The sequence below is a fragment of the Setaria viridis genome, chromosome 2 (assembly GCF_005286985.2).
Source record: "Setaria viridis chromosome 2, Setaria_viridis_v4.0, whole genome shotgun sequence".
NCBI classification, from domain to species: Eukaryota; Viridiplantae; Streptophyta; class Magnoliopsida; order Poales; family Poaceae; genus Setaria; species Setaria viridis.
The window spans coordinates 29,549,088-29,566,433 of record NC_048264.2 but is presented as its reverse complement, the minus strand read 5'-3'; positions in this window follow the sequence as shown (position 1 = coordinate 29,566,433).

Here is a 17,346-nt window from a genome sequence, read left to right as displayed (position 1 = left end):
ACCGGATGTTCCGATGCCCTATGGAGTTGACCGTCGGATGAAGCATATTTTCTTTGAGAAGTTCCAGAAAGATTTTAGGCAAAAATCCTTCGGCACCGGATGATCCGACGGCACCATCGGAGAAAGTGTCGGAGCAATGACGTCACGGGGATCTAACAGCTATGTGACGTGAATAGTGGCATCGGACGATCCGATGGGAGCATCGGATGAATTTCTAAGGAACTTGTGCGTGGGGAGCCAACGGCTAGTTGCACCAGATGTTCCGATGCAGGCTAAAAATAGACCATTGAAACATCCGATGGTATCCTTTTTCACTAGCCATTGGAGCAACGACTCTTTGAGCTCTTGGGACTATTTATACCCCCACTACTCGCCCATTTGGAGTTACTGAAGTGTCCAGGAATGCATTGAAGATCAATGCTCATCAAGAACACATCCATGCCACCAAAAGTATTTAAGTGATCCATCAAAGACTTAGCACAAGCTTAGGAGAGTGATTAGTGTTAGGATAGGCCTAGAGAGTGAGTGCAAGGTATGTCGACCTTGTGATAAGGTTTCGGAGTGAATCACTGTTGTACAAGAGGTGTGCCGGCGCCTTGGAGCCTTGGTGGCTCGCCGGCACGTCTTTGACCCTCTGGCTTGGTGTGGAGCGGCGTCGATGACCTTGTGCGGGGGACGTGGAGACCCCCTTCCTTCTTGGAGAAGCTCCTTAGTGGAGATGACATCAAGGTGAACGAGGAACTTGGCGTGAGCCTTAGTGGTCGAGACTTTATGGCAAGTCAAGGGGCACCTTGGGAGAGACTTGGTGACCGAAAAGCAATACTCTTGTGTGAGTGCTTCAACAACGTGGATTAGTGGTGGCTTAGTGCCTACCGATACCACGGGATAAATCATTGTGTCAAGAGTTTCCTTCCCCTCATCCTCTCCTTACGTTTTCGCATTTCATATTTGCAACTTGTATGCCTTTACTTTTCTAGAGTAGTATTTTGATGGGATTGGCTATAGGTTGCAAAACTTGTTTGGGATGAGGGCTTCACACTAGATCAATCGTAGATTGCACATCTAGATAGTATGATCTAGTTTATGTTTTGTTGCAACTAGTGGAAGTCATAGATTTAGCTTTTAAGTTGCCTAATTCACCCCTCCTCCTCTTAAGCTACGAGCACCGATTCCTTTCACACCAGCAACAGCAACTGCTGTCACTGTTGCTTGTTTTCCCTGATTGCTTTGTTGGTTTGGTTTGAAGCGACGACCCTTGCTGGATGTATTGGTCTGATTGATACTGAACGTTCTCGGCTTCCAGCTAGTTTGGCCATGAAGGTTTTGTTTTCGTTTGATCTTTTCTCCCCAGAAGAAGGGAGACTAAACATGCGCATGAATCTAGTGATCTACAGCTGAAAAGCCTAGATCGAGCAAGTGCGCTGCTATGAGTCACTCCAAGATCGATGGTGCCAAAAAGCTCCCTGATTTTCCCATGTACAAATCAAAAACTTTGCGAGCCCGAATGAGCCCGGCCGCATAAAGAATGATTCTCTAGCAGTGATTTTCCCATGTACAAATCAAAAACTTTGCGAGCCCGAGTGAGCCCGGCCGCATAAAGAATGATTCTCTAGCAGTGACCTGGATACTGACACACCGAATTCAGATTCAGTGGGCTTCACCAAACCACATATAAAAACAGCAATAATGCAAAGCATCTGTCTCGCCTCGCGTATAGCTCGGAGCCTCCAGGCCACAAGACCCAAATCCAGAGGTCAGAGGATCATGGAGTACTAAACAAGCATCATCTTATTGGTGCCCATCAACAGACGACGGCGATCGGTGCGCGACGGGGCCAGGGCGCCGCCAGGTGGCGCGGCGCAGACGCTCGATGGCGCCATGTCATCCAGGCGGTCGAGAGCGAACAACCAGTAGCCGTCGCCGTCGCGGAAATCTACGTCCCGTCAGGGGGACCAAAAATAATGCGTGTCATCTTCGGGGGCAAGGGCAATAATGCTCTCGTCGGGCGTCTTGTCGAACGGCGGCGATGCAACAGGGTTGCTGGCACGCCGGGCCGTGGCGGAGGAGCGGTCGCTGTGCTGCTCGCTCAATTATTTGTACCGGCACGAAAGCGGCCTGGGCCCTTTTGTAGTTTTGTTTCCTTGGTGGTGTGTTGCCTTGCCGGCTCGTGATACGCTGCATGATGATGCACCGGCCGGGCAAGGAAGAGCGACGTGACGCCCATACGGGGGACGCGACGCGTTGGTGATTGGAGATGCGTGTGCTTGCATTGGGACGCCTGGCCCTTCGGCCTTTGGCGATCTTTTGGGGCTGCTCATGTCGGCATATGGTTGGGTCATCGATTTTCTGACTTGCTATGATTAACCTGAATTTGTGGAGTGTAGACAATATAATGGAGAGTTTTGGGTTTTCTCCTCTTTTTCATTTTTGGATAATATAGGTTACCATAATTGTCAAGTAGTCGTCGTTTGGAGAGTAGCTACCATTTAGCTCGGCGGCTTTGCAAAAGTGCAAACAAAAGAAAATACTAAAAAACAGCTGATCATTACCAACTTATATGATGCTGCACACTTGCACCACGTGGTGTTGCAGTGTTGCATTGTGTCCGAATTTGCGAAATATCCGTAGGCTGTTTTCATTTATATTCGTATGATGAACAAGAAGACAAAAGCCAAATATTGATGCTACCAAGTAGGCCTGGGCGTTCGGGTAACCTGAAAATTTAGGTCGGGTTTTTCCGGATTTTCTAAATTTTGGGTTGTAAGAGCAACTTCAAGAGTATGTTAAAAAATTCTTCCCCAAAACGAGATATTGGGGGCTACGCTAAAAAATTCCTCCCCCCAAAACGTATCAGCCCACAGCAGAATGCTAAAAAGCTAGTCTCCCAATATTTCAAATTAGACCACATCATCGTATTGGGCTCATTTTAAAATTTGTTTTTTTCTAAAAGAATATCACGCCGCCGGCTTGGAACCCTCCTGTTGCCGCTGTTTATTTCCTCACGCCATCACGAATGACGCACCATCATGCCACCAGGCTGTTTATTTCCTCCTCACGCACCATCAAGGCGCCAAAACCCAGGAAGATTGCAAAAGGACCATTATCTCACCACTAGAGAAAACTGGACGAAGTGTTTCTATTGATTCCTCATGCAATGAATGAAGATTGCAGCTAGCATTGTCACAAAGCCTCAGTGCTTACTGCTTATTAATTAGTACTGCTCTATAACAGCTTTCCACACCAAATCATATGGTACTAAAATAACATCCAGCAGGTCAACACATACTCAGTTTGCAGTCCATGAGTCTAACTTCAGGGGTACAGCCAGGCAGCTTGCAGGCCATGCAGTCAACAAATAAGGTTAATTAGAAGTTAACCAGATATTAAAAAATTGCCAATAACAGGTATTCTGGTTTAGTAACTTGGAAACACACATGATACCACCATTGTCTCACACATAGCCCTTCAGCAGTTACATTGAACTGCAAAGATCAACACATTGAACCCCTTCAATAGAAGATATTCCAGCACGAGTAATAACAAATACAGACGCTAAAACAGAGCAACTCGATCTTCTTCAAGAGTAAAAGCTTTGTTGAACCTCTCCTATTTTTTTAGCTCTTTCTCCACATCAGCTTCTTTCTTCTGTGCCCACATATTTTCTAAGGTTGTTATCACACTCTTTTTCTTCTCTTGCAGCAATGCTGCTTTTGCCTTCTTCTTACCAATTGGCCTTGTCAATGCATTATTCTCTAGGCCTTGAACCTCACCTTGTCCTATTTCACTTGGTGAACTTGCATTCGGATCAGCGGTTGAGCTTATCTTCTGCTTCTTGTTAGATGTTTTACCAGCAGCCAATTCATCAATTTTACAAAGCCATTTTGGTTGAATTCTCAGCTTATTCCAGCCATGCATGAACTGGAATGCTTTCTGATGTTCGTCTTCAGACTTGTACAAAGCACATGCCTCTGCAACCTACATGCACCAACATACAAGGGATGTATTAAAATAAAATAGTTGAAACAAATCGTGGTACTGCATAGTGAGTAAGTACCTTGTCTTTCATTGTACTACCACTCTGACGCCTTAACTCAATCCGTTCTAGACATCCACAAAACTTGTTCACACATTTCTGTATGGTCTCCCACCGATGCATGAGAGAATTTATGGTACGCTTTGAGGTGCACGTCTTGTGTTCATGGAAGTAATCACAGATACGAGACCAATCCTTGCCACCTTTTTGATCTTTGCCTACGACCGGATCCAAGCTTACATTCAGCCATGCTGAAACCAAAACCTCATCTTCATGGTCACTGAATTCTTTGATCTCTTATGGTTCGGCCTCGCGGAGGGGCTTGCTGGACTAACTTCAATTGTCTGTGAGTGTTGATCAGTATGTGTTGCTATAATAATCAGAATCCCCTAGATTGGTTTCATCCATCATCATGTTGGAAAAATATCCATTTCCTGCAAGCATTTCATCAGTGGTAAGTTTTTTTTTGTCAAAGCGCAATGAATAGATAATAAGAACTATAGCTGTGGCTGTAGACAAAACAAGCAATATGTCCATTTAAGCTAGATATCAAAGAGCTGTCCACACCAGAGTATTGCATAGGCGAGCCAGAGATAGGACTTGCTGTCTGATTCATGAATATTCAAACAAGCTGCACCATTGCACTAATTATCCAGCAGTAGGGATAAGTCTGCTAACCCATGAGATTGAAAACCAACGAAAACTTATAGGCTATATTAATTCAATCTTTCAAACCATGTACATTAAAGCATGGTAACGAAACTGTTCACTTGGGTACTTTTAGCAGATTGCATTCCAATCAGTTTACCACACAGAGATAGTCTTAAGAACCTTTATGAATCAGAAATCAACCTTTTACGAATCTGAACAATGACCAAGCAAAATTAGCAAAGTTATCAGTAGCAGATCAAACTAAATGAAAGCTAAGCCAAAATGCTGCATCGCAAAGTTGACTAAATAATGATCAGTAATACATGGCAAGAAGGCCTCAAGATTGCCATCAGTAACTCATGAATCATGGGACATGCATATGGTGGCCAGGTGAAGTGATTCAACGAATTATACCATGATTCAAATTCCTGGTGTGATGCGAATATTCAAGCACCTGGAAACTTTTATCTTACGCGTAAGTGGCCGTTATGATTACCTAAATAAGCTTTACATAACTAATTTCATTTTGTATTTATCATTTGGAATGTCTTGTTTGAAAATACAATCTAAATGTCTTGCAAAAAGCCACAAACCTGAAAAAGTTGTAATTGAAATATCAGGAATCAGAGAGCTGCTGGGGTGTAGCTTCTTTCATTTACCATAATAAGCTCAACTCTTGACATCATTGCAAAAACATCATTGCAAACGATCCATCTCATCTTAGTGACAACAGATTATCGACATCAAGATATAAATTTCATCCAACATCTGGACTTTAAGTACATGAATGAAGTGCTCAGGAATCATACCATTCACAAGTGCAGATGGGTCGTCGCTGCAAGGGTCCACCATCGATCCAAGGAGATCCGAATCGTCAATGGCAGGTGCATCAATCGGAGGATAGGGTGGTACAATACCTTCAATTCCACCTCTCCAGTCACCACTGCTGGCCAGGCCATGGCCTTCACCCATGGCACTAAGCAAAAATCGGTCGCCGCTAAGCCATTGGGGGTTGTGGCCGCGTGCAGCAGGGCCCTGGTGTATCCTTGCCCCGCCGCCGCCGCCCCTAGCCCCACCGCTGGCAAGCCCCTGGCGCATCTTTGCCCCGCCGCCACCGCTAGAACTCGACCCAGACCACAGCCGCTGGCGCTCGCACTGGCCCGCCGCTCGCCCTCCACCCGAACCACCGCCTAGCGCTCGCCCCAGCCCACCGCCGCCTGGCACCCCTCGCCCCACCGGTGGAACTCGACCCGGAACACCGCCGCTAGCGCTCGCCCTCGACCAGAACCGCCTCCTGGCGCTCGCCCTGGCCCTCCGACACCTACCACCCCTCGCCCTGCCGCCGCCTGGCACGGGAAGAAGCTACGCAGGAACAGGCTGCGTCACGCGCGCTAGATATTGGGGAAGAATCGGCGACGTGAAAATATACGTGGTGCGGGGTTGATTTTTGGCATCGCGAAAAGACCGGGTTAGTTCAGGGGAACCTTTGGAGTTCCTTTTTGTTCATTTTTCCCCTAAAAAAACTATTAGGGGTAATATTAGCAGTCTCTTGGAGATGCTCTAAAAACTGGAACCCGAGATAGCCTCCAGAGATCCAAAACCCGACAATTCAGGTTTAGGTTCAGGTTCGGGTTAACCCGTGCTACCCGACTAATACCTGCAGCACAGCAGAAGCCAAGCACAGGCAGCATTGCAGCAAGCCGCAGGGCAGGCCAAGTGCCTAAGCCTAACAACAATATAATTCAGAACATGGCACCAGGAAAAACCACACAGCAGCACATGAGTACATGACGTGACCAAACTAACAGATCTCAAACATTAAAGTTCAAAGTTCTCAAGCTCACATGTAACAGGTTCACACAAATATAACATACGTTGCAAGATTCCTCCGTCGGTGGTGCCATTCTTCAATCGTTTTTCTAGCCAGAGAAGCCGCTCGCCAATTGCTCCGCTGCGCGCTTGCGCCGACGGGTGACAGAGAAGAAGACCAGGAGGTAGAGGCGTAGGGCGACGCTACCAGCAGGCAGTAGCTGGCTGTCGCGGTGGCCAGTGGAGGGCAGTAGGCAGGGCAGATGGTGACTGGCGAAGTGGCAAGATGCACCGCCGCCGCAATGGGAAGTTGGGAAAGTTGCAGCGCCAACGCCTCCTGGGGTTAGGGTATTGGGGTGCGGTGGCCGGTGGGGGTAAAGGCCTAAAGGGAGTGTGGGCTGGGCTGCTGGGGTGCCCGACTTTTTTGTTTTTTAGCCCTTTTTGCGAAATATTCTCACAAATACGCCCCTAGCGGAACCAATTCCAAAAATGGACCCTTAGCTTGGCGCCATCCACGCTGGCGCCAAGCTTACACGTCTCGACACCAGCCATCCTGGCGCCAAGGTCCATGCGCAGCTGCTGATGCGGAATCCGACGTGGCGGGGGCTTGGCGCCATCCATGATGGCACCAAGCCTTGGCGCCGTGGATCTTGGCGCCAAGCTTGGCGCCATCATGGATGGCGCCGAGCAATTTTGCCTCCTGGCGTTTCGAACGAGAAACAAGTATAATTATTCCGAGAAGTGTGCAACAAACTATGCTCTAGTTCAACTGGTTAGGACGTGGGCTTCTTATCCCAAAGACCTGAGTTCAAACCTCTTACTATTTTTGAGACAGGTAAGCCTAAGCCTAGGTACGCGGTTTTGAACTGTTGATCAGCCCGGTCCATATTTCAATTCAAATTTCGAAGCCTGAATAAAACCGATGCTGATAACCAAGACTCTACGCACACCGGCAGTGGTCGTAACAAAAGTGTACTCCGTACGAACTAAGCGCATGGACCATGCATGCGTATATGAACTAACAGTACTACTCCTGGTACGGTACTGTTAACTCAGGTCTTTAGGATAAGAAGCCCACGGCCTAACCAATTGAACTAGAGCGTAGTTTGTTGCACACTCCTCGGAATAATTATACTTGTTTCTCGTTCGAAACGCCAGGAGGCAAAATTGCTCAGCGCCATCCATGATGGCGCCCGCCACGTTGGATTCCGCATCAGCAGCTGCGCATGGACCTTGGCGCTAGGATAGCTGGCGCCGAGACGTGTAAGCTTGGCACCAGCGTGGATGGCACCAAGCTAAGGGTCCATTTTTGGAGTTGGTTCCACCAGGAGTGTATTTATGAGAATCTTTCGCAGAAAGGGCTAAAAAACAAAAAAGTCAGCTGGGGTGCTGGGCTGAAAGACTGGACACTTGAGCTGTTGTGTTGGGCTGAAAGTTCAGCCTTCTCGGGGTTTTCCGGGTACCGGGGTTCTAAACCTAATTTACCCGTAATAATTTTGGGTCTCTGGACCTGATACCTGAGATAGCCTTTGGGTTTTTTGGAATTGGGTTTTCTGGGTTCGGGCTCAGGTTTTTCAGGTTTGGGGTTTGGGTCTCAAGTTTTTTGCCCACCCCTACTACCAAGGTCCACTTGGCCTGAATTCATTGCCAAGTTCAGATCAAAGTTTCAAGATTGAACTTGAAAGAATTCTGATATACTGCTTATAGAAAGCTTTGGGGGCCATCTAGGCAGCATTCGAATATTCTAGGCCCCAAAAATACTCAAATTTGCGACCGTTGGATCAGACCTAATGTCAAACCTGTTGATCCCCTCCAAAGTCTGACTCAATTTTGCATTACTACTGTTGACGGCAGTTAGCATGCCAATTTGTGAACCGCAAGAGTATGGATCAGTTTTAGCTCTTCCCTCAGAGTACTCCCCCAAGATTTATCAATCCTTGGAACTTATAGCACAAGATCTATTTCAACTAGCATTGTTAGTATGAACATAGTGTTGATGAGAGATTCAGATCCAATCTACTAAGCATGTTGTTGGCGCTAAAAAGTCAGCCGATTGACCCTTAGCGTCGGACACACGACCCGGGAGAATCTGCTTAACTCCTGTTCGGGTGATTGCCCTGGTGCGGTTCGCGCGGCGTGCCAACCAATCTGACCTGTTGATTGACAAGGAGTAAAACGTGTCAAATTCCAGGAGTTGCGATCGGCTAAAGTTCCGATCTCGAGGAGCGTATCAGCGAATCGGCCAATTTGCTATAAAAAGATAATCAGCTATCATACAGCCGACAACCACGTAGCAATTATGAAGAAAACTACTAGAGTAAACTAAATAATGCTACAAGAGCAACACTTGAAATAGATCTAATCGGCTATATATATGAAAATAATAAATAAAGAATAACAATAATAAAGCCGATAGCTTAAACCTCAAGCTGGATAACTGATGATAAAACTAGAACAACAGGTAAAACCTATAATTCTAGTAAATATCGATAATTGATGAATAAATCTAAACGAAACGACAGCGATGCGCCCGAAATTAAAGCTTAGATATTACTCGATAAACGAAACTTACAGAATCGGCCGGAGATCGTGTTGATGCAGCCCTGCCAACCCGTACGAACTCGTGAAAGAAGAGAAGTATTGGCGAAGTCACTGACTTGAAAGTACAGTACGAGGAAATAGTAGATTGTTGTATTGATTGATGTGTTGTTTACAGATCTCTAAAGATGGCTATTTATAGCCTGTTACAACCAATTTCCTAACCCACCAGGATCTATCTATAATTTTAAATGAAAACGAATATTTACAAGTACAACTCGTATCGGAGTTGGTTATTGCACTCCTGCGGGCCAATCCCCCTTCATCTTCTCTTTCTAATCCACTTAAAGCCCATATTGGCCCAATTTCTCCAGCCTTACAATCGGCCGATCTCTACCAACTCTATCCATCAGAACACTGCAGCGCCAATCGGCCGATCTCCAACTGTAGCACCAATCGGCCGATTCCCAATCATGACCTTTTAACTTGCCGTATCGGCCAATCCTTTCCTCCTTGATGCCGATTCCATACGCGTCAAAATCTGGTGTCAACACATGTACAGACAGATAACAGATGGAGCAGAGGTAACCAATCTAGAGCAACCTAGACTATGCATATGTTGTAATTCTGAGCATGGATAGCAAAGCAACACATATATGATCCTAGTAAAAAGCATCTATAAATATACACCTCCGGTACGGCTCCTAAAACCCCCCACCTTACATAAGCCAGATCTTGTCACGATCCTCTCTATCGGCGCAAGCAAGTTAAGGGCACGATAATACGAATATGTTATACTCATCAGTAGATCATACATGCAAATCCGGTCACCATGACCACAAGAACAACCTAAGAAATTTATCATCGATTCATAGATTGATAAGCAAGCAAACTCGAAAGAGCATAAAACCATAGAAGGAGATACTTAGATTGCTAAGAACATGAACATATCTATTACTTCACCATGAATGATTGTACATCACAAGATCACCACCGGATCCTACCTTGATCTTGATGACTCCTAGTTCCAGAACTCCAGCGTGATCTTCCTCACAGGGTGATCACGCCAGCAGGGGCTCAGCTACGCTAACTGTAATGACCTAGATTAACTCAGCCGAGTTTAATCTTAATACAAATCCCCTAATTCGGTTGACTCAGCCTTCCTTGAGCTATCACCGCTAAGTCTAGTTTTTCCGCCCAACCTAGCGCCCTAGGGAGGGTTTATCTTGGAAAAGTTGAGCGGACCGTCAAGAAATCCCTTTTTAGAAGTTGGAGAATGAAGTCCCTGCTTTAACTTTGTTAATTGGACCTTAATCCAATTTGCCTCCGAAGATTCCCCAAATATGCAGTTCAAATCAGCCCCGACCCCTGAAACCCAGCAAACCGTTGTTTTTCTCTAAGTTCCGAAACCAGTGTTCCTCCAAACTTTGGAGCTTTGGATCCTCAAATCCACTGCGTTTTTGAACTTGGTCCAATTACAAGAGTTGGGCCTTGGCCTGAGTACTACAACTCTTGTTATGGGAGTCAAAGTGGTGTAGTTCAGAAATCAGAAGATCAAGAGGCTGGAAGATGGACCCAGAAAAGGATCCCGCAGATCTATCGGACAAAGAGCGCCAGAGCGCGCGAGCGTCCCGTTTCAGAGCCCCGCCGCCGCGTGGCGTGACAACACCGACGAGCACCGCCTCGCCCACTCACCGGCCGCGACAAGATGGATCAGCGCGTCTCTTTCCCAATCGCGCGCAGAAGCGCCCTGTAGACTTTTCCGCCCCGTCTCGTCTCGCCCGAGACCTCGCCGGCCGCGCCAGGCGCCCTGCCGCCGCTACGACCGAAGATTGGCCGCTACCGCGCCAGTACCATCTCGCCTCCCGTGCGTATCGCCTCACCCAGATCCCAGGTCGTGCGCCCCAATGCCTTCCGGCCCTTCCGTCATACCTCAGTTGCGCTGCCCACGAGCGTGCCCCGCAACGATACCGCCTTCGCCAACCACCACACCGGCAGTGACAACTCCTTTTCCCCCGCCTCGCCAGTCGTGTGCCGCGACAGAGCCGCTAGTCCGTGCATGCTCGCGTCGCATCGCTCACCCTGTCACCTCGCCTGCAGCGCCCTCACCCGCAATGCACCTCTCTCCCTCCTGTTCGCCGATACCGAGTCGCCGCAACCAATCCGGCGCTTGACGCGACCAGGCACGCGCTCAACCTCACCAATCCTTCCGCCCGGCAAAACCACGCTTGCCTAGCGCTGTCTTCCTTGCCCAATGCCGTAAGATCCTGTCCCCGGAGCTCCGCTTCCCTGGCCAATGGAGACGCCCACCAATCACCGCCGAGGCAGAGCACTCCTTCTCCCTCAATCTTATCCTCATGCCGCTCCAGCTCGTTCACTTCCGTGCAGCTATAAAAGGGGTACTAGAGCCTCTTACCGGAGTTCCCTTTGCCATCTTTGCCCTTGCCGCACTGATTGCGTGGTTTCATCTCCTTCGCCCTCGTCGCCGCACACTCCTCTGCTTCACACACAAGTGCCACCGTCTGAGCTCTCTGTGGAGCTCCCCTTCTGCCCAATGCCGCACCTTGCCAACCCATCAGCCATTTCGCCTTCCTTCGCGTTGTGCTAGAGCTTGCTTGTTGTCCACAAGAAGCACCGCCGCCGCCGGAGCACCGCCGGACCTCGCCGCCGCCCGAACCTTAAACGCCCTTCGACGTTCCGCTTGAGCTTGCTTCTTCCCGACCCCCAAGACTTCGTCAGTAGGACCAAAAGTAAGCTGCCGACCCCTGTCCATCTCGCCCGACCCCTGTCCGTTTTGCCCGACCCTATCTGTTTCACCCGACCCCTATTCGCCTCGCCCGAGGGCTCGTTTGTGTCCTTTTTCTTTTGACCAAGGGTATCTTTGTAAAATTTCGGAGACTTCTCTGTGTTAAGTCTAAGGATCCTGGTACAGTTATTCCTTAGGTCTAAGGGTCAGATCGTAAGTTTTTCCCGATCCGACTCTTTTATCTTGTTCTAAATCAACAGAAGCTTAGGAAATTCATCTTAAATCGAGGAAAAATCAGAAAAATGTGAAATCACTTGGGTTGGAATCCTCTTTCTGAGTAGAATCCAATAAAATGGGTTTCACACCTTTCTGGAAGTTTTGCTATAGTTTCTGGGCTAAATCTTGCAAGTGTTGTTGAAATAACCGTCTAAGTGTTTGACCCTTGCATTTGCATTCCGTGTAGAGCTAAACCTCGCTGACGGCACGTATGAGCCGCACCTGGTGCCAGAAGATGGAGTTGTAGCCAAGCTACCGCATGCAGGAGCTGAAGCCGAGAGCGCCGAAGATCAGTTCGCTTCCACCCCGCTCGAAGGCAAGCCCCGGAGCATCATCCAATCTTTCTGAACTTGCGCATGCCTTCGGTTGTATGTGTGTGCATTTACGTTCAGGAGTGTTTGGAACCATAGATGCATGACTTAGATCCCTTTTGATCTGAACACTAGTACGATAGGCCGAGTAATTGCAATGCTTAAACAGGACTCGGTAAAAGTTGAGTGATTTCCGATCACTCGTGAGTTGTTTGCTCTTCTTTTTGTCACAACTATAAGGATGATGGACAGGGCAGGGCTCTGTAAACTACTTTGGTGGTCGGTGGATTGCCCCGTCTGTCTACATGAAATTGGTTAAGGTTGGAAAGTGTTGGTGTTCGTGATCAAGTGTTTGAAAGTACTAATCTCATACCTAGTATCGGATGGGAAAGCCTAGTACCTGATTGAACTAGGACGTGGCTTATACCCCTGTTGTCCCTGGAACGAGGTTTCCATGGTGCATCATGTGGGTGCAAGTGCGGTCACAGTACGACAAGAGGTCGGGACTGTGGAGCATTGCATGCCAAGGGAAGTTTGGACCTGATGCGCGCCTGGGAATTGATGGGGACGGCTGACAAATGAAGCGACCTTCGTGGTGCACGGATGTCGTGAGATTAGGTTCGCCATGCATGGTTAAGAAATTCAAATCGATTCGTCTGCCTCTTACAGTTTGGGACTGCTTGATCGCTATGCTGCACTGAGTAAGAATGGAACTTGATGATGATGTAATATGTTTCTTGTCATAAATTACTTGGGAACTTTTGCTTGTTTAGTATAGCTGCTAACTTAGTTTGGTGAATGAACTTAGAACTTGAAGCTAAAATATTGAAAGTAAGGACCTGCTGTAGTCGCTTTTGGCAAAACAAACCCCTCAGCCAAAAAGCCTTGCATGTCTAGAGGTTGGTGGAGTAGGTCCCATCGGTCGGTTAAGTCTTGTTGAGCATAGTTGCTCAGCCTTGCTTGTGGCACATCTTTCAGGTGGTGTTGAAACTCCTGAGTTTGCTGCTGTTGGCAGTTGGCCTCTCCAGCTCCCGCCTGGGTGGACAGTCGAGTGGGATCCCTCCTCGGACGGTGAGGATAGGGACCAGTGATGTCAGGATCGGCCTCATCCGTGATTTCCGACCCTGCCGCTAGCTTCCACTGGTTTATCTTTTCCGCTGCTTATGAACTCTGTAAAACATTGATTTTCGAACAAGTGTTGTAATAAAATTGATGTACTTGTTTAAGTTGGATGATCTGTTGTATTCTCTGGAACCACTCACCTTCGTGTGAGCTCTGTTTTTCTCGGTCTTGATTAGTGGTTTTATCGGATGAAATCCGATGGACTGCCGAGTTAACTTGATTAAAGCATAAGAGCGCATGTTTGGCGACTTAATTATGCTTTAGCTAAGTTAATTAGGGCGGTTCCGCCACACTAACCCCTGACAGTTGCACGACCTTCGGCTCTCTGAAGAGGTGTCCCTCAAACTCCTTCTGCTTATCCGCTGCTTCACATCGAGTACGTCGTCTTGGATATGGGGCTTGGTGGATTTTCGAGGTATTTATAGTCTAGAGAGCGCGTGACGAAAATTGGAAGGCAAGGGGGCGAAGGAAACCCCTAGGCCGATCGGCCTGGGCCTTTCCTTTGGCCCCTCGTGTCCTGCTTCGTCCCCAAGTCTTGTTGGATGCTGTGAAGTCTTATTTTCACTTGCATGTGGGCCTGGCACGTCGGTAGCTTCGAGATGAGATTCCAAATCTCCGCTTGATCCTCTTTAATCCCGAATTGATCCTTGCCATATCTTTACAAACTTAGTCCTTAAATCATCTTGAAGGATTGCTTGCCAAAAATGAGCTCGAGAGGGGCCAGGAGACCCTGGGCCGATCGTCCTGGACCCTTATAGCCGATCGGCCTAGGCCCTTCCTGAGCCTGCTAGCTTTCGTGTTCGTCTGGTTCATTGCTTATTTCAGGCTTTATCCAAAAATATATCTTTTGGTCCAATTTCCTGCAAAAATAGAGTATCCTCCAAAATATGTTGTGCATGTGAAAATGACCAGTTTATTAGGTGTGATCAATAGTTTAGGTATTAAATTCATGTTATTATTGAAGATAAATAGGGGTAAAAGTGTGTCAATATCGAGCGTCAATAATCCCCCCATGCTTAAACCTTTCTCGTCCTCGAGTATGTCTTCAATTGAAATCAGCGTTGCCTTTTGGTATTTAATCCTGCACTTGATCACACACAAGAAAACATAATGCTCTCATAGGATTTTTGGCAATTAGTATTCAAGTTGTAACCAGCCTTTTCTAATATGAAGGGTAGATATCATTTTAGAACATCCCACAATGAATTAATCCTCTTACTCTCAATTTTAAACAAATCTCAGAAGATTTTCAATAAAACTTTTTCAAAAAGAATCTGAATCGAGATCAACAATTTAAACTTCAATGCAATTCTCATGTTATCTCAGCTCATCAAGTCTCTCAAACCTATGCTAGAACTTTTTCAACCTCGCATCACTCATAAAATATGTGTAAGGCTTTATCTGGATCTCTGAGAAGGTTAGTCCTAACAAAAATATTGTAATAAGGATATTATCAAAACAAGAAAGACTTCTGATGGATCTTACTGAGACTTGTCAAAAAGGTTATGGAAAATAATTTCTTATGGAGAGGGAGAGAATGAACACACACATTTAAATAGTGGATATGTGCAAGGAACAAGGGTGATCGCGAGACACAAATGAAGTTCTCGTAATCAGATTGCACATGGTTGGAAAAAATAAGTATGAAATAATCCTTACTCTTAAAAGCACTTGGGATCTTTACGAAGCTCAAAGAATTGAGGAGTACTTTATTTCTCTTTTTCTTCTTCTCTTTTTTCTCGTTTTCCTTTTCCTTTTTCTTTCTTTCTTTTTTTCCATCATTTTTTTCTTTTTGCTCCTTAGAACTCTTTGTAACATATTACTTACTCAGCAGTAGTCAGAGATAATACGATGACTCTCCACCATGCTTAGATGATGCTCGTCCTTGAGCATGAAAAGGAAGAAAGATAAACTGCTGATGTAAAGACCAAATTCTTCCATCTTCTAGTAAAAATTAATTTATTGCTCTGGAGGGATTTCCACGCCAAATTTCAGAGGTAGCGGAGGGGAAAACACCCCAGGCTGACCGGCCTGAAGGTGTCCAGGATGATCGGCCTGGCCCCTTCCGGCCTCTATTTTTTTCGCGTTTTATTCTCCACACTGGTGGATGCCTCCAGCTCTTGATTTTCTTGAAAAGGCACTGATTAATCTCTCGCATCTTCGTTAAAATATTTTCCATACTCATATTGGGTTGTGGTCGAGGAGATAGTCACAAAAATAATATATTTGGGTTTAGGATTGAATGCCCAGCGAGGTTTGCGAGATTTCAAGTGTAGAAATTTACAATGCATGGACAGAAAGGTTAGCAATAAAAGGTTACACAAAGAAATGACCAGCTTCTAAGTCTCGTACAGTCGAAGTAAATCCTAAATCAATTCACCCAAAAATAAAACTTGCAATCTATGGTTCATCATGATATAAATATTTGCCTTTTGATGGGTAGAGCAATTACAATAAGTATTATTGAAAAGGTCAGTGTAATGATATTAGAAAAATAAAAGAGCCTTTGATCCATTTAAAACAGAGAGCAATAAATAAATACATGGATCCAAATTATCATTACCCTCACTAAAAGATAAGATCAGATCATGTTAGAGAGAGCATTAGTTTAATGGTGTAATAACCAAGTACAAAAACTAAACAAAGCGGCAACAATCATCATCTTTCAACATGACAAGAACTTATACAATCACAATTAATTACATATCATTAGGTTCCGGTGATGCATTTTTTATTTAAGCATGACACGGTGAAATAGAAATAAACACACAAACTGAAAATAAAAAGAAAATAAAATAGAAAAAATAAAATAGAAAATACTACGCACACCCAACACACATGCTGACATAAATAAAGAAAAGACAAAAAAAACTCAAACTACATGTATGCGTATTTATTCTGTTACTTCGGTCTTTAATCCAAATCATCCTGCGACGGCTCATAATGTGGCTCCCCTTGCTGCTGGTGCTCGTAATATCCCTGGTCGTAGTGCTCCTGCGCTCCACCTTGATACAGATCCGGAAGCACAATTCCCATCATGCCGAACTGATAAGCAATGCTTATGTTTCCTTCTTCGATCCTATCGGTGGCTTGCCTCATAGTATCTATATCTTGTAAATTTCTTTGCACATAAGCGCCTATGGTGCACGCTCCTCTATGTGGCTGTGGCAGGTGGCTAAACTGAGGAGACAGTGGAGCGGAGCATATGGTGGACGTCCTTGAAAAGGAGGTGACGGGTAGCCATGATAAGCATGTGGTGGTGGCGGTGGTGGTTGCGCTTGTTGCGGATATGCTGATCGTGGTAGATACGCTGACGGTTGAAAACCATGTTGTGCAAATGGGCCTTGCGCCCATGCCTCTGCTGGTGCTTCCGGCCACTGTTGCTACCACATCTCCGAGACTCCCTCGTAACTAGGTGGATTCTGAAACTCAGTTTGCCAATAGCTTGAGCTGGGTGGCGGTACTTGTACTTCTGCAGCTGCTTGGGAAGATGAGCCTTCTTCAACTCTTTGTCTGCTTTTATCTTTCTTTGCGGGAATTAATATTCCCTCTTCACGCCGGTTGGTTTTGCCCACATGATATATTCTCAGTCTTGTGTCGGGAAATTTAACATTAGTGACCCTAACTGTATAGCCTTTTTCTTCAGTGTCGCCAATCAAGTGTGCATTTTTCATGATCCTAGAGTCGATGCTTCCTACTTTTATTAACCACTTGGAGGTCCTTTCAATATTCGGCTTCAAACTTAATGCCATAATGGTGAGGTAGTATCCCGAACTAACAGTTTCGGTTCTGGATGTAGCTTCAGCAAGCCATCTGTTGATCATCAAGTAAGAAGAAGGATCAATTACTTGCTTCGCCAC